Source organism: Mustela erminea, chromosome 12, assembly GCF_009829155.1.
Source record: "Mustela erminea isolate mMusErm1 chromosome 12, mMusErm1.Pri, whole genome shotgun sequence".
In the NCBI taxonomy this organism is placed as follows: domain Eukaryota; kingdom Metazoa; phylum Chordata; class Mammalia; order Carnivora; family Mustelidae; genus Mustela; species Mustela erminea.
Window position 1 is genome coordinate 84,278,395 of NC_045625.1, and position 18,515 is coordinate 84,296,909.

An 18,515-nucleotide genomic window follows, 5' to 3' on the forward strand; every position below is an offset into this window, starting at 1 on the left:
GGTAATATAAAAGAGGGAGAGAGATTATTTACAGCAGCGGAGAGGAGTTTGACAGGGAACACAAGCTTGCATCTCAGAGCAGAGGGTATTGGGTAGACCCGGAAAGACCACGCGTTCTGAGGGTGATTAAGCAGAGAAATGTAATTCTCCCATTAGCCTGTGTTGCCAGGAACCCGAATAGCAGGAATAAGTGAGATTTCTGAAACGGAGGATCCACGCTATTGTGATAGCGTTTCCTTGATTCTCCCATGAGAAGGGAGGACATTGCTTTTGTTTTTTGCCTTCTGAGTGCGGGGGGGGGGGGGGGGGGGGGGGGGGGGGGGGGGGGGGGGGGGGGCGGGGGGGTTAACTCCCAGCTTTCTGGCTTTGTGTGTTCAGAGGTGGCAACGGTGATAATCCTTAAGCTACCACTAGCTTTCAATTACTGAGCTCGGACTCATGCTGGGTGTGGTCTTCGCTGCTTTGTTATTTATATTCTCATTTAATCTCTACAGCAACTCTGTAAAATAGGAACTGTTTCTTCCACTTAGAAGGAAACTGAGGCACAGTAATGTGCTCTGGATCACACGTGTATTCAGTGTTGGGGTCGGGATTCTGACCCAGGTCTAGGACTCAGAGCCCAGGCTCACGTGCTTGGCTGTGACAGGAGTCGTTTGGGACCCACTGGGGAGACAGGGTGCTCATCTAGGTAAACAGTTTGTATCCAGGTGTGGGGTGAATAAAGTAATTGATGTCCAGAACTCCTTTTCTTTTCTCTCCCTGTTTTCTTCAGATACATTTTCTCAGTGTCAGTAAGTGCTATGTTATTATTTTACATTTTCTCGTTTTTATAAATTCAGTTACACACAAGCTTTTAATCATCCTTACAGTTCTACGTGACCTGTAGAATTTCACGTTTTTTTTTTTTTTTAAGGTTTTATTTATTTGACAGATATCACAAGTAGGCAGAGAAGCAGGCGGAGAAAGAGGGGGGAAGCAGTCTCCCTGCTGAGCAGAGAGCCAATGCAGGACCCTGGGATCATGACCTGAGCCGAAGGCAGAGGCTTTAACCCACTGAGCCACCCAGGCACCCAAGAAAGAGAAACTTTATAAGGCAGGTGTTACTTTTAATCTTGTGTGCTTGTTGTCCTGGGGATCCCTAAGCCATGTTCTGTGCCTCCTTTGGCTTTCTGGCCCTGATGTTTGTAGTATCCAATGTGTTGATGATTGCTAAACAAAACAAAACACACAGAATTAACTACTCAGAACGAGGGCGAAGAATTGGGTGTCAGAATTTTTTCTGTGCTTTTGGGGCAGTGGAGGGGTTCACACCTGGAATCAGAAGGCTTGGGTTGAATCCCGACTCCAGTGGCTGCTCTGTTCCCTGGTGTGCAGGGCCCCTGCTAAGCCGCAGGTGAGTCCTCTTGCCACGGGGCAACCTGGTTCCTGCTCTCTCAGCCCCTCAGGGTCAGTGTAGAGCTCTCGCAGGTAGCAACTGGAAGACTGTATGTAAATTGGTAAATTGGAGGATATTCTAGAAATGAATGCTGATATTGAAGTTAAAAGTTAGCATCATTTGTATTAGCAGCTCTTTTCTTAGTTCTGCTAGTTAAGGGAGAGTTAGTAAGGATTGAGACTTTTCGAAGCAATTGACATTAGTCAGAGAGGGCAGTGTCAGGTTTTTACTGGGGGACAACACAGCAAGTGTCAGATGACTTTCAAGGACGCTGCCCGGCAGATACTACAACATTCCCTCTTCCCTTTGTTCATGCAGACATTGGGTGAAGTTCATGCCCAATTTCCTTGCCAGATGTTGATGCCATAGAAACCCAAAATGTGGCTCATGGTCCTGACATTTTTTACTCATACTTTCCATATTGCCAGTCCTATTCGTTCTATAGAGGAGGTACTTTCCTTGGAGTCGTGTGTCTTTTTTTAAAGAAAGGGCTTTTTGATTTCTGTCCCCATGCTGTTCACCCAGTAGTGGTCTCCAGTGAATTTCTTTCTCTAAAGTCATTCCTAGATTACTTTTACTGTAAACTGTAATGATTTTACTCTGGTCATATTTCTCCCAAGGTCTCCTGTCTCGGTTACTTGTAAGGCTACTCCTCCCCTCTCATGTTCTCTTTGATCTTTTATAATTGGCTTAAAACTCACCATACTTAATCTACAGTGACTTTGTTTCTCCTCCCTACTTTCGGTTTTCCAGTCCCTGAGAATTTAATAATCTGTTGCTTATTACTGCTTTAGTTTTACTTTTACCTAAGGTGTCATATTTTCTGTCGCACTGTTTATTAGTCTTTTCTCCTTGTCTATAGTGTTTGTTTCAGTTGTACAGGCAGGTCAGCATGGTGTGTGTTTTGGCTTGCAGTAAAGCAAGCTGCAGTGAAGGAAACGAGGAGCGAGTGGGCTTCCTAGTTTCAGGCTGAACCCGAAGGCACCTGCAGGTGCACGTGTAATGTCATGGTAAAGTGACCCTTCCTACCTTGGAGATAAGCAGGTGAGCAGCCAGCTGGTAATGAATGAATGAATGAATGAATGAATTTGAGTTTGGGTGGGGTTTTTGTTTTTCTTTTTAAGAGAGAATGTAGGAGTGGGCAGAGGGCAGGGGCAGAAAGAGAGAGAAAATCCTGTGCAAGCTCCACACCCAGGGCAGAGCCCAACACAGGGCTTGATCTCATGACCCTAAGATCATGACCTGAGCCATAATCAAGAATCGAACACTTAACCAACTCCGCCTTTCAGGAGCCCCGAATGAATCTGAGTTTTGAGAGCTTTTTCTTACAAGTGAACTTACCACTACACTTAAGTGGGGCAAATGGCCGGGAGCGCTCAGCTCATACGAAAGAAGAGCTCTCTTTCCTCCTCTCTGGCTGACTCCTTGGCGAATCCTTCCTGTGACAGCATCTGGTCCCAGTGCTGCAGTCTTTTCTCAGGAGAACAGCCTTCCTGCTGCCTTTCTGGTTGGTGTCTAGTCCAGGATGAAGGAGGATCCCTTTGGGGCTCGAGGCTCTGTCTGTTCTGTCGTTTTTCCCCCTGGGGCTGGAGGACAACTTATTTTTACAACCTGTGTATTTCTAGGAGTGTGTGCGGTTTTTGTTGCTGTTCAGTTACTTAACCTTGTCTCACTGTTGAATTCAACAACAACATCTTCTCTTGTCAGTCCAGTGATCTCAGAATAAACCTTGAGAGGCCTCGCTGAGGTGGGTGGGTGAGGCAGCCACAGGTGACAGCAGGGGCTGCCCATAGAGTCGGCCGACTCCTTCGCTGCACACAGCCCCTTCTGTGCAGGCCCCCAGGGTTAGAGTGCGTGTGCCCCTCCGCTGGACCCCGGGCTATACCCCACTGCAGACATGTCCCTAGGGGCTAAGTGTGCTTTCTGTGGCGGCAGCCAGCTCTTGATAGTGGAGACCTTTCTGCGAAGCAGAGTTTCTGAAAGCAAGTTAGATCTCCAGTGCTCCAGACATGAAGGAGTCCTACAACTCGGCCAGGACGGTAAAGATGGATGGGGGCAGATGTGCCTGTAGGTGCGCCGAGCTGGCCAGTTCCGTAGCTCCTGTCCTGCCGTGTCTTAGCTGCCGGATGGCATTCTGGCTAACTCTGCGGAAGGGTTTCCTGGAGTTAGAATTTGCCTTTCTTTGCTGTTAGGATGTTGATTGATACATAGGTACAGATACAGGTGTGCATATGGATCTGTGTGTGTGTACGCATGTGTGTTTATATGTGTGTGTGTGCCTGTGTGTCTGAATACACAAGTCCATATTCCACATGGTCTGAGTCTTCAGGGCTTTGCACTTGCTGTCTCTGCCGTTATACTAAAAGCCAGAAGCCTCTCGCTCCAGCCAGAGAGAAGGAAGGAAGGAAAGGGCACTGTCACAGTGGAAGTCTCATTTGGGCAAGAGGACTGGCAGAGCTTGCTTTCTGTGCATAATGAGGCCTCACTGCACCGAGGCTGGGGGGTGGGGTCCTGGCCCCCATATCGGGGAGGCAGGTGTTGGCCCAAGTACACTGTGCTTTGCCATGACCTTCTGTCCCTATGGTTAGGGACACGTTTGGTGGAGTGCCTAACTGCGAGGAGGTCACTGCCAGTCTGGGTGACTTGCGTGCACACTTGGAGAACAGCATGGCTGCTGGGTTGGCAGCAGCTGGGAAGTGAGGCTGGTGAGCTGTCTCAGGGAGGAGTCGGAAGAGCCACAAGCTAGGGGCTTCAGACCGGGGTGGTGCCCTCAGACCAGATCCCAGCTCTCAGTCGCTGTCCTGCCCGGCCTTCCCTAGTGGGGTGAGATGAGGTTCTGACCAGGTCTCTGTCTTTGGAATCTGAGAACTCTAGACTCTGTGTTTGGTGCATCGCCGTGTCATCACTTAAACCATGAACAGTCACTTACGTGCTCCCCCAGGAAATTGTCAGGCTTGACTCTTTTTCAGCAGCAACAGATGATTTTTAAACCTGCCACATTCACTGGTGGTGTCTGCATGGCCTCCTTTTCCCCTAACGATGAGGCCTGTGGCCAAGTGCGGGAGCCTCTGCCTTATCCACCGCTCTTGTGCACACGTGCTCAGACTTACCCCTCTTACTTCTCCAGACATCAGAACAAGGGGCAGAATTACGTCATAGGCTTCCGTGGTGCCCGACTCCATGAAAACTTGTTAGGCTTCCTTTTCTCAGTTCACCCGACCTGGCTTTGGTAACGAAGAGCATTGAGCAGATGGAGGGGTTTATACTTAGAACTGACTTCTGTTAATTTTAGAGGAGCTTCATTGAAAAGGAAGGAAAGACCAAGGGAGGATAAAGATGGCAAACGCTGAAAGGCCACACATCCAGGAGGTGCTGGTGGACAGCATGGGGGCAACAGCCGCGAGTGGCCATGCAACCGTTGAGTGGTCTCATTTCTAACAGCGCTGCTCTTTTGGGTCTTGGTGTGAACTGGATCCGTGCTTAGAGGCGCATCTCCCACTGTCAGGCTGACACTGTGCAGCAGGGCTCCGGAAGGAGACCGTTGTGGGGAAGCCAAGGAAGTGCCCAGGGATGGCTGCACCCCCAGGCCCCACGCCACATGCAGCCAGCGTCCTGTCCCTTCCGCCCATTCCCTGCTAACGCTGGAAAGTGGGATGGCTGTAGAGTGACTCGCTGTGGGGGGACCAAATGTCCATTCTAGAAGTAATGTCTTAAGTGCACATGGAATCCCCGAGGTCCGTTGTCATCACTGATTAGAGCACAGCACCTCTTCCTACTCAAAAACCAAACAAACAAAAGCCCCCACTAATTGTGGTAGCATATATATTGAATTTAAGATTTAAAGTTTCGCCCAACCTCACCTCCACCTTCTCCCACTAGCAGTCTTTAAAAAGTGTGATACAACTAAATAGCCAACTTCAAAGAAAAGGGAGTACGAAGGGCTGCAGATGAGTCCTGGTTTGGGTTTCCAGCTCCCACACAGTGGAGAGTGGGTTATGCTTCGTTTTCCTGTTGTTCGTGGGGAGGTAAGACTCCATGGAGGTGGGAAAGGTGCATCGGGAAGAAATCTGAAACATCGCTGATTCGAGGTAAGCGCGCCTGCAGACGCTTCTGGTGTTGACTCGGAACAGCCCCTTGCAGGTACTACGGGTCAGGAGAGCTGCCTTCACAAATTTGGTGAGATGGAGCATGAGCTGTAACAGCCTGCAGCCCTGGAGGTCACGGATCAGGCTAGGAGAAATAATTATGCATGGTAATGGGCAATTACGGATAATGGGCTTCTGGGGGTGGCAGAAAATACACAGCCCCACAGTCTTGCCTGGAATGAACATTGAATAGCACATTAACTTTATAGCAAGCTAAAAGTTCAGCCTTGGAACAGCAGCGGTCCCCCCAAATAAATAAAATCCATGACTGACTTAAGGGAAGCGGCACCATCATCGCTGTGCTTCTCAGAAGCAGAACGGAGTACTCCAGGTGGTGGGGATGGGGGACGAGAGTTTGAGGACAGGAAGCAGGGGTCAGCTCTGCCCACCCCTCCATGGCTATATTCACTAAACTGGATTGAGATGGGTTCAGGCCCGTGGCAGGTACACAGGAAGAGTTCGTTTGCTTTCCTGGCTCTAGGTTCGTGTTTGACGTTTAAAATAGCCCTGTCATGATTGCCTTGTGGGAGAAACAAATTGTTCCCGCATTTCCTGATTATGACTTTAGGGAGTGATACCACACCGCCTGTACTCAAGGCTACCGTCTGACCTCAGAGAAGGCCAGGCGCGGAGGATTCTGTTCCTTTCCAAGTTCATTTGCGTTCAGGAAGCCTCTGCCAGGTGCAGCGCAGCCCTTCTGTGGTACCCCAAAGATGAGCATGTGTGGCAGGGATTTTTTTTTTTTTTCCAGAATTATTTGGCGGCTCTCTTGCTTGATGGCAGAGAAGGCCACCACTATGTTGTAACAGCGATGAGAATAATAGCTAACATCTCTGGAGCACTTACCGTGCGTCAGAGCCTTTTGGGCCCTCTTTGGTGTCAGTGGCAGCCTTATCCCCACGGTACCTGGAGACATGGGGCGCAGAGCACAAAGTGCCTGGATCCCGGGTCCTGGGGCAGTAGAGCGTAGATCTGATGGAGCAGTTGGACGTGGGAGCCAGTGCTCTCACCCAGAAGTGCTGCTGCCTGGCCATACGGGGCAGCGCTTAGTGTCCGCTCCACTGAAAAGAGAGTTTCTGGCTTAAGGTCAGAGCCAGTGGTGCCCCCTGGGACTCGTTGCTAACTGCTAACTCTGGCAGCAGTTAGCTCAGGATGGGACCCCGGACTCCATTCGCTCTGAAGTCAGTCCTTCTGGAAGGAGAAGACTCACAAGACCCAGGCCTGCAAACACTTCAGGGGCAAGGATCCCTTCCCGCTCTTAAAAATCATCAAGGACCTCAAGGAGCTCGTAAAGATGTGGATTTTATCTATCAACATTTGTGGAATTAAAGCCCAAAACCGAGAAATTAAAAACATATCTGTTAATTCTTTTAATAAATCTGTCACTTGTTAGCAGAAGCAACATATTTTAATGAAAAATATAAGTATATTTTTCCAAATTAAAACTTAGTAAGGAGATTGCCATTGTTTTGACGTTTTTGCAAACTGTTTTAAGTCTGCCTTAGTGAGACGTGGCTGAGTTCCCATCATCTGCTTCTTCAGCTTGTTGTTTTGATTGAGATACATGAAAATTCGGTTTCACATAGATAAATATTTGGAGAACGGAGAGTAGTGTTTGAATAGCCTCTTGAGACCCTTGTGCCTGTTTTCTGATAGCGGACCAAAACTTGAAATGTGATTTATTTGTTTATTTTTAAATATCTTATTTATTTGAGAGAGAAAGAGGGAGAGAGGGTGAGATGGCATAGCGAGAGGGAGAGCGAGAACCTGAGCGGACTCTGCACTGAGCTCAGAGCCTGAGGCCGGGCTGGATCTCACAGCGGCGAGATCGTGACCGGAGCAGAAACCAAGAGTCTGAGCCAGCTGAGCCAGCCAGGTGTCCTGGTGATGATTTCTTAGAGATTAGTTGCAGGGTAAAGTCTGAAACCATGCTAATGAGCCTTTTGTTCTTTCCAAATTAAAACCCATCGGTCCATCTTGCACTTTAGTTATTTACTTACTTCAAGATTTACTCATTTTGAGAGTGGTTGTGCACGTGTGTAGGTGAAGGTAGAGGTGGAGGGACAGGAGAGAGACAAAACCCCAAGCAGACTCCCCACTGAGTGCAGAGCCCAACACAGGACTCCTTGTCATGACCCCGAGATCATGACCTGAGCCGAAATTAAGTTTCCGATGCTGAACGGACTGAGCCACCCAGGCACCTGCCATCCTGCACTTTAGATGGACCTTTCACCCATGCATTATTTTATAACATCATTCATTGGTCATTTGGAAAAATACGAGTTCACTGAGTTGTACAGATCTTCCAGAGGCCTTATTTCATTGCAAAATATCAGAAAAATCCCATTTGTTAATATCGCTACTGAGCTTGTCAAAACAGTCTTCAAATTTGGGAAGCTGTCAAGTGCATGGTGGCAGACCTAAGTTTCCAAAAATTCTGATTTTTACTTGAAAGCTCGATTTTTGGGCAGTAAATACTGTCAGTTGTTTTCCTTGAAGTGACAGGCTCGCTTTGTTCCTTTTGAAGACCGTGCCAAGCACCCAAGCCCCAGTAGCCAGTTTGTCATCATTCTTTCAAGTATATATGTGTTCCATAAAAAAAGCCCAGCGTCTAGCTCTTCATTCAGACGTTTGGACAAAGTACCTCGTTCAAGGAAACCATCACCCTCAGGTTGCCGCAGAGAAGTGCTTTATGCATCCCTCCCACTTTGTCACGGGATATTAAAAAGGGATGGGCAAAGGTAGAGATTTCATCAAGGGTTTTTTTTTTTTTTTTTTCCTGCTTCATCAAGGGCATCTTAAGCAAGATGACATAAAATTTTTAAATTCTTTAGTATTTTACAAAATTACAAATGAGGACGGCTGTGAGGGACCCAGTGACCACTGGAGCAGTTTGGTAGGACTGCCTTGATGTCCCCACCACTGCTTCCACATCACCAGCACAACGGTCAACACAGTGGAGAAGGCAAGTAACATCTGTATATTACTGTGGAAATTGGTTTGACCTCGTGGACCCCTGACAGGGAGCTGTGGCTGGGAGTCTCTGCATTGGTGGAACTGCTGCGGTCAGACATGAGGTGTGACTTGACACAAACACGCCAGCCTGTGCTGGGTTTAGAGCCGGGCTCCGACTGCTGGTCCCGGCGTCACCGTGGGTGCCCACGGTCGGTCTTCGCAGGAGGCTGCTGTGTACAGGGGCTGTGGTGTGGCCTGGCCCTAAGGCATTCTCCCCTAGACCACCCCTGCCACCAAGGGTGACAGCTGGCTGAGAGGCAGGCTGTGGGGGTTGGGGGCAGGCCTTCTCAGGGATCGGTCCTGAAGACCAGAAGCACAGTGCATGACAGATTCCTCATTGAAGTGACACAGGCACCAGGCAGAACCTCAAGCTGAGCAAAAGCCATGTGAAACAATGTGATGAGAGGAAACTGGTGTTTTATTTCTTCACATTTACTGAGTGTCCACGTCCAAACTCCCCATCACCATCTGAGACCTGAAGGAGCAAAGACAAAAACACCTGTGATCTCCTTGTGTTTATTCTTCAGTAATTTTTTCAAGTTTGAATTCTGGTGAGTTAGCACCGTATGGGTTTCTAGAGTAGATTTCAGCGATTCATCACTTCCAGACAACACCCAGTGCACATTGCAAGTGCCCTCTTTGGGACCCACCATCCATCCTGCCCATCCCTCACCTACCACCCTCTGTGATTTTTTTTTTTTTTTTTTAACAGAGCAGCTCAGGCTCAGGAATACTGGGGGAAGTATTTGTGATTTTAAGATTTTATTTATTTTATTCAACAGAGAGCGAGATCACAAGTAGGCAGAGAGGCAGGCAGAGACAGAGGGGGAAGCAGGCTCCCTGCTGAGCAGAGAGCCCATGCGGGGCTTGATCCCAGGACCCTGAGATCATGACCTGAGCCGAAGGCAGCGGCTTAATCCACTGAGCCACCCAGGCGCCCCTGTGATCTTATTTTTAAAGAGAAAGTTATGAAGGAATCTAGATCCCAAACCAAAGGATGCTGGCCGGGAGCAAACTTGCAGACACACCCCAGTGGCCGGCATCCTTGGTGGCCAAGCGGGAGAGCCTGACAAAGCCTCTGCATTTGAAGTTGTCTGAACACAGTCCAGAGCAGACACAGATCTGTGTTCACAGTCTGTCACAAATGCTCCTAACTTCAAGTTTTCCCAGAGCAAGGGATACAAAAAAGAGGGAGGAAGGGATGCCCTGTAAGGTCTCTTTCGGAACAGAGCAGCGGGCATCCCTCCTCTCTTCTCCGTCCCCTCCCAGACCCGGGCTGGCTGGGAGACTCTTGGTGGCCCTGCTACTCGTCAGGCCCACTGGCGATATCAACAGAGACACGTGCTGTCCCAGGCCTCTTGCCAGTGATCCGGAATTCTGTGCTAGCCTAAAAGGGAGAAAACTTTCATGGCATGGGACATTTTCTAGCGAAGTCAGAGAAATGGCATTTTCTCCATATCTCGTTCTCTCTGCCAGCCAGCACTTTTCCTGGGTGGCCCCCTGAAGTTCTGAGGGACACAGGGAGGGGATGTAGAAGGGGGAACATGCAGGGGGAGGAGGGAAGGGAGAGCGGAAACCCAGGAATGGGAACACAGGTAGATGTGCATGTGTGGGAGGGAACATTGTGCGATGCCATCAGCTGCTCTCTGGGACCACATGGGGAAGCCTGCGCTGTGGGATGCCAGTCTTCTTCAGATCCACTTAGGATTTTCTTCTTGGAGGAGAGCCTGAACTCCATCCTATGCCGGCAGCACCCTCATTCTCCTCCTGCTGGAGGGATATGTGTGTATGAGAGTGTATTTATATATATGTATATGTGTGTGTGTACATATATGTGTGTTTGTATAGATATGTATTTTTTAAAGACTCTTATGAAAACCGTTTGTGATTCTTTAATTTCTCCTTGGTGCTCTTTCTCACCATAGAGAGAAGCAGCTTGAAGGCAGGGATGGACTGACCAGCACTTGAGCTTGTAGCTGGGGTGTGGGGATGCAGAAGCAGCCAGCTCTGGGAGTCCCACACAGACCAGGATCGACCACTTGGTGCTGTCAAAAATCCTCACTCAGAGAGCCAAGTGGAAGAGAAGCAAGAAGGGCATTTCTTTTAGTGAGGCCGGCACCTGGAAGACAGCAGATGAATGCCTCATAAACTCTCTGAAGTGCCAAAATACTTCCAGGGTTACCAAAGGAAAATGAGGGGCAATAGTAGATGGGTCCCCACAGGTGAGCAGCAAAGGTCAAGTCAAGCATTGTCTTGTGGTCAGTCTCTTGGGGGTCTTGCTCGCTCAGGGCAGCCTGGGTGCTTGAGGGGTTGAGTGTCAGATCCTATTCCAGGGAAGCTTCGCCCACAGGGTCTTTGCCCTAAGTTAAGAGGTCAGCTAGGAAGAAGAACATACTCAAGAGAAAATTTGAGGTCAGGAGGTCCTTGAAGCCCAAGTTCAGGGATTCCCCACACAATGGATGTGTTACTCCCGGGGCTTTTCAATGGCCCCAGTGCAGCCTGTTGCAAATTGTGACTAGCTCCCCTGGAAGGCCTTTCTCTCTTTATATTTTCTCCATTTTTCTTGTAGTTGCTGCTTGGTTTCTCTGATGTGGTCATGTTCATCAGTCAGTGTCTTCCTCCTTTTCTCTGTCTCTCCCTCCCTCTGTCTCTCCCTCTCTATGTCTCTTCAGATCCATTTGTATCCCACACTGATACTCTACACACCTTTGAACCAGACCTGCTCCTGGCTTGAAAGACCAACCTCAGATTCGTTTTGTTTTGAAAAGCCTTCACCCTAAGAACACTGAACTTGGCAGTTCCTCCAGGACCAGATTACATTTTTTTAAAAACCCCTTGGGAAAAAAGAGAAATTGGCTCAAGCACATTCCCTGCTTTGTGCACAAGAGTGACGTGAGTGCGTCAGCAGCAGCAGAACACGTACTTGGAAGGCTGGACTTCTTCTCTCCCTCCCTTCGCACGCTTTGTGTTTTCCCACAGCCTTGGCCAGTCTGTCCTTCTGTGTGTTTGTCTCACACTGTCCCTGTGAGTCCCGCAGCGCCAGGGACTGCAGCCTATGTGCCCCGAGGTCCCACACAGGTTGCCTTGTGCACAGTAAGTTTCTTATGTTGAACATGAATTGTGTCTCCATCCGGGGAAGGTGCCAGCAGAGGTGATGGTCCCTTGTTCATTGTCACACACACCTCGTGGGCACACGGCCCCCTCCATGGTTAGGTCTCCCGCTGTGCCAGCTCTGCGCTCCCTCTGCAAACCCACCCATTCCCTTGTCAGGATGGCAGGCTTGTGTTGGAATTGTGTGCGTGCTTAGAGGTTCCAGCGATCAGCTCACAGGATGTCCGTGACATCCTGTGTCTTTCTTCAGGTTCTCCCCTTGATGGAGAGAGACTGGAAACATCTCTCAGGGTCTGTCCATTATTCCTAGGTCTAGGAAATGCCAGGAGCTGATAATCGACATAGGGGTAGCCCTGCCGACAAGAAAGGTGTTAAAAAAAAAAAAAAAAAAAAAAAGCCAGTTGCTGAGCAAGTCTTCTTATCCCAGGGAGGTAGCCCCGTTGTCTTCCCAGTTCCCTCACAGGTCATCATTGAACACAGTCTTAAGACCTTAATTTTCCTTAAAAACAAAAAACAAGGAAATAGAGAAAATGACTGACACTTTTCCTGTATCCTCCTAATATTCAGCACAACACGTTAGATGGGTAATCTTGAGATCTCAAACTTAGCAGTGAACAATTTTGCCTGGTGGGTAACTTAGAACCAGAAGCTAATTAAGTAAGACAGGGACCATGCAAGGCATGGGATCACAAAGAAAAATAAAACCCGCTATATGTAAATGAACAATTCTCAGTAAATTAACTGAGATGACTGAATCATAAATAGTCTTATTATTTGTAAACTGTTAATTCTGGTTTTCTGTGTGATCTTTCATATTGGAAACTGGGGTTTGGTTTTGTCATTGAAAAGGGAGTCTGACTCTTGGTTTGAATGTAAAGGACTCAAAGTGCAACAACTCTGAGAATCTTGACACTAGAGAAGAGTAGGGAAAAAAGCCTTCACATACCTTAAAATGAATTACTGGTTAACTACTATTAATATGCCATGGGCCCGGAGACCAGCATATAACACTGCAAGATCAATACGGGTATTTATCAAGTGTGGGTATCGATCTTTCATGAAGGAGTGAATCATATTTCACGCTGCATATGTTAGTGCAAAAAAAAAAAGTAGCAGAGGCATTGGGAAGCCTTATCAAAGAACTGGCTGGGTGGAAGGTAAATGTACTGAGCTACGAACACGAGCATGGCAATAAAAAGGGATCCAGTCTGCAGGCAATATTTCCGCACACGTCTCTGTCAGACGGATGCCATTGGTCATTTTTCCAGATACATGCTCCTCTAGCTCCTTCTTGCTTTCTGAGTTGTTGAATCTAGTCCTGCTGACCTGTTTTCCTTCTAGCACAAATTAGCACTATACCAGTAATAAATACCAGCACTGAAAAGGTCTGACTTCATTCTTCCATTGACATCTTGGCAGAGGACCTAGAGGTTGGTGATTTTTACAAGAGACTGCTGGTTAAGAAAGCTACCACATTGTCTTGGGAAAGCACACGCTGCTGTGTTTTCTCTTATTACGAATCCCATTTTAAGTCATCTTGGCCGTGTTTACTCTCAAAAAATAAAGTGAGATCCAGCTTAAGAATTTTCAGCAAACTCAGTAAGATGTTTCCCCTGTCTTTGTGCTTCGTCATCCTGGCCATGCAGGTAAAATGCCCCTATCACAGTGTGTGTCAGGTATGGGGCTGGGCAGGAGGAATTCACAGTGTTTAGATCAAGTCTGTGGAGCCAGCTGCCAGTGTTTCCCTTTTTTGCCTCTATGGCTCAGAAAAGTGTTGGGAATAGCCTATTAAGAGTTCGTACGTGGGGAACCACTTTTCTGAATATATACATACATATACATTTCAAATTGTGCATGGTTAATTTATATGAGTTTTGTGATTTAGAAGTTAAAATTCTGCCTCTGGGTTTATTGCCAGTCAGTACTGACACTTGGCCCAACCGACCAGCTTTGACGATGACGTCCCAGCGTTCCAGACAAGGTCTCTAGTTACTCTTTTGGGAATTAGGCTGGAGCGGAGGTAGGAGAGGTGGCATGTTCTGCTTCTGTTCTTACTCTTCCTCAGTCCGGGTGAGAGCTCTGCTCTTCACAGGCTGGAGTGTCACATGATCACCCGGCAGCAGAACAGGGGTCTGACTGCAGAGCTGGGTGGCTTCCCTGGGTGCCAGGGTGTGACTTGGTTGTTTGACGGGAGTGCCCGCAGCACAGACGAGCGGGGATTCCGGGCATTACTGCAGCCTCCCTGTACAAGCTCATCATTACCTCTCCAGGCCCTGACTATTTAAAAAGTGTAGCATAGCCTAACTTCTAGGCCATCTATTCAGAAGAAACGATTCTAGTGTAGTCCATTCTCCTGCCTCCTTATTCTCATAGATCTGTTGTTTGTGCTTGGATCACCTTTCCTAAAACTTTTTTTTTTAAGCTTTTATTTATTTGATAGAAACACAGAGGTCTGAGAGTGAACACAAGCAAGGGGAGTGGGAGAGGGAGAAGCAGGCCTCCCGCTGAGCAGGGAGCCTGATGTGGGCCTTCATCCCAGGACCCTGGGATCGTGACCTGAGCTGAAGGCAGAGGCTTAACAACTGAGCCACCCAGGTGCCCCCCTAAAATGTTTTTATGTTGCTCCCTCACTCTGAGAACCTTCATTGACTCGCTATAGCTTGAGAAGAAACCTGAAGTCCTTGGCTGGCCTCCACATCCAAGGCTTTCCATGGTTTTGAGCCAACGCAACTTCCCATTCTCATCACCTGTGGGCCTTTGACATCAACTCTGGACTCCTGCCAGGCTCCTCTGGGCACTGTCTCTGCAACATTCCTGTGCTTCTCCTTCGTGATCCTGTTGCTGTCATTCTCCTTCGAGTGTGTCCCCATGCCATCTTGTCTAAATCCCCATCCTGGCTCCCAACTCCACTACTTTTGCTGATGGTGACATCTGCCTATACTGTCATTGTGGCAATGAGTTGAATGCTTTGTAGATTTCTCAATCTGTGCTTATTTTCCCAAGTAGATGGTGCATTCTTTTTTTTTTTTTTAAGATTTTATTTATTTGAGAGAGAGAGAAGCTGAAAGAGAGCACGAGTGGGGGATGGGAAGGGCGGAGGGAGTCCAACATGGGGCTCGATCCCAGGACCCTGAGATCATGACCTGAGCCGAAGGCAGATGCTTAACTGACTGAACCACCCAGGCATCCCTAGATGGCACATTCTTAAGAAGAAGTGTAACATTTTGAATATTTCTTTTTGCCTTTTACGACTAAAGCAAATCTTTGAACATAGTTCTAGGATAACAAATGAATGAGTCAAATATAAATACAGAAACATAATTTAAGGTCAAGAATAAATTATTTCTAAAAAAAAAAAAAGAAAAAAAAAGAAAAAAAAAGAAAGAATAAATGATTTCTGTATTAACTGCTCCTCTTGATTTTTCCAGAAGCCCTATGTAGAATATTAAAGTTTTCCAAAGGGGATAGATGCTCAGATCGAGTTAAGCTTTTGTGGTTAGAATACACAAAGAAAGGCTGGGTGTAGGCCGAGAGGATCGGAACCATTTGGCGGCAGCATACACACCGCTTGTGATCGGAGCTCTGCAGAGATTTGGTGGGAGTCGTATTGATTTGCTTGCTCTTATTTGGTAGCCAGTAAGGAGTGTCACAATAATGCAGTCAGGGGTCACATCTTTAGGGATAACTTATGGAGCAGTTGCTTTGAATCTTTAAAATAGACCAGTGATTCTCAATCTTTGAGTGCATTGGAGCCTCCTGAGGGCTTTGTTAAAGCTCAAGATGGCTGGGCCCAACCTTCAGAGTTTCTGATTCAGTGGGTCTCTGGTGGGGTCCGAGAGTGTGCATTTCTGCAAGTGCCCAGGTGGTACGCATGCTGCCAGTGCAAGGAACACACTCTGAGCGCTGCTGGATTAGACACCTGCTGTATGATGGATGTTTATTTCAACCTTGGGAAATTTCCATGTACTAGTAGCATGCGCATAGAGGCTGGGAGTCATAAAGCTGTTTTTAACATTGACCAAGAATTTTGATGTGAACTTGAAAATGAAATGTGTGATTTATAAGATATAGCGTTTGGTAATTCCACGTGTCCCTTTTTAAAGTGTCACTTTTTGTTTTTTTCTTTAAGAGAGGGGGAGAGAGAGTGGGGGGTGAGGGGCAGAGGGAGAGGGAAAGAGAGAAACCTAAGCAGTCTCCATGCCCATACTCACAACTCTGAGATCATGACCAGAGCCACATCAAGAGTTGGATGCTTAACAAACTGAGCCACGAGGCATCCCTGAAATGTCACTTAAGAGTAATTAAACATTTTAGGATTGGAAAATATTAAGGCATCTCTTCTTAAAGAGCTCAAATGATTTTTATTATTTGAATAGTGGTATGAAATGAAGCTTTTCCAACATGTATCTTAATTTATTCTATAATCTGAAAGAAGAAATAAAATATGGGTGGGTGGGAAGTGATGGCATCACTAGCTAATGACAGTCTGCTATAGCAAAGCAAATCCTTGCTCTGACCTGACATAGCATGTCATTTGAGGTTTCCTGTGCAGTTTGTTCAGGCCATCCTCTTGTTGCCTTGAGAATTATTACCAGCATCATTTTGTTGCTGGTTAGAGCTGAGACCTGCTGAAAGATCCTGACTGAGTTGTGATGCAGAAATTCATGAACCTGTGTCCGTAGAATGCTAGTGTTCTTGGGGTTCTATTTAACTCTTTATCCACTAAAGTACTTTGTTTTCTGTATTGAGACCCTTGCTTTTGAAGGGCAGGTCGTAAGGGGTATCCAGGTTTCTCACTGCGGGGACACAGATGAACATCTAAAATTCCTTCCTAAATGTCTGAGACTGTGTATGGATGTCCCATCACTGCTTGTGACTGAGTGGTTAAGACAATGTCATTCGTGATATATCGGATAAAGGGCTTAGAATCCAAAACCTATAAAGAACTTATCAAACTCAACACCCCCAAAAAATAAAAAATCTTGTCAGGAAATGGGCAGGAGACATGAACAGACATTTCTCCAAAGAAGACATACAAATGGCCAACAGACACATGGAAAAACGCTCAGCATCGCTTGGCATTGGGGAAATACAAATCAAAACTGCAACAAGATAATACCTCCCACCAGTCAGAATGGCTAAAATGAACAACTCAGAAACTAACAGATGCAGAGAAAGGGGACTCTCCTCCACTGTTGGTGGGAATGCAAACGGAGGCAGCCATTTTGGAAAAGAGTATGGAAGTTCCTCAGAAAATTAAAAATAAAACTTTCCTCTGTCCCAGTCACTGCACTACTAGGTATTTATTCTTGTATTGCAGAGGATACAAACATAGTGACTCAAAGGGTCATGTGCACCCCAATGTTTATAGAGCAATGTCCATAATAACCAAATTGTGGAAAGAGCCCAGATGTCCCATTAACAGATAAAGAAAATGTGGTATATATACACATATACACACACACATATGTACGTACGTATGTACGTACATACATACGTACAATGGACTAGTATGCAGCCATCAGAAAGAATGAAATCTTGCCATTTGCAATGACATGGATGGAACTAGAGGGTATTATGCTAAGCAAAATAAGTCAGAGAAAGACAAATACCATATAATTTCACTCATGTGGAATTTAAGAAACGAAACAGATAAACATGGGGGAAAGGAAGGAAAAATAAGATAAAAATAGAGAGGGAGACTAACCATATGAGACTCTTAACTCTAGGAAACAAACTGAGGATTACTGGAGGGGAGGTATGTGGGGAGGCTGGGGTGACTGAGTGATGGGCATTAAGGAGGAGGGCATGTGATGTAATGGGCACTGGGCGTTATACCCAACTGATAAATCACTAAATTCTGCCCCTGAAACTAATGATAGGCTATATGTTAACTAAATCTAATTTAAGTAAAAAATTTTAAAAAGTATATGTCATTCATTCTCTGATTTAAATATCCATACAACTTATCATTTTTGCAAAACTTAAATTGCTAATTTAATCAGGAAAACAACGAAGACACAACATTAAACACTTGAATTAACTACTGAAAACCACCTGTTATGGCATGAGTTTGGTGTTTAAAATAAAAAGTAGGGGAGTTCAGGAGGAGAGAACAGGCATGGGTCTTCTCTCGATGCGGTGTAGAATAACAAAACTGGAATTTCTCATCTCACCATCTGGGAAGAGGAGAGAAGAAAGGGAAGAATTATAATGAAAATTGGCTTGACAGAACATTGGCAGGAGCTTAAGGGGATGGATTTGGTGTTCTTTGAGAGAAAAGAGAAGTTAGTACTGACTTTAAAATGAGGTTGTAAAACAGAACTTGTACCTTTTTTATATTTTCTTTTCCCCCTTCCACATTTAGCCAGTGGACATCTGAGCATCTGCTCTGGGCCATGTGTTGACTCTGGGGAATTTCTGTCCGCTGGCTTCTCCCCACTTATCTATGCTCAACCCTTCTCTGTAGTTTAAAAATGAGATAACATCTTATTAGGAGCTTCTCTGTCTTCCTCACATTTATTTTGATGCCTGGCTACTCGGAAAACCATTACACCTTGATCCCTTCTGCAAATACTGACCACTGCATGACCTGCACTGCTAGATACGGGGACGCGCAGGTGAACCCGGAGGCGTGCTGCCTGCTTGCTGGACCAGCACTCTGGTGAAGAGAAGGCTGTCCGTGCTCATGTGGTCTGTCTGTCTCATTGTTTACTTGCTCCTTGATCTCTTGGAAGCTCCTGCTCCTTCCACTGTGCAAAAACCACAAGGCCCTGAAGACTTACCTAGTCCTCGGTTGGTCTTTTCCA

The 18,515-nt window shown here is 46.7% G+C and overlaps 1 protein-coding gene and 1 long non-coding RNA gene across 3 annotated transcripts in view; one reads left to right on the forward strand and one right to left on the reverse strand.

The window, feature by feature from the left end:
- The window catches only part of DMRT1 (doublesex and mab-3 related transcription factor 1), a 104,160-nt gene that overhangs the window by 19,864 nt on the left and 65,781 nt on the right, over positions 1 to 18,515 (forward strand). The gene's annotated exons all lie outside the window — the stretch shown is intronic.
- LOC116571116 lies at positions 741 to 9,417 on the reverse strand. Its single transcript, XR_004277714.1, has 3 exons — positions 9,273 to 9,417; positions 9,159 to 9,169; positions 741 to 753 (listed from the first exon to the last, which is right to left on the reverse strand). It is a non-coding gene; the product is annotated as an uncharacterized LOC116571116 (long non-coding RNA).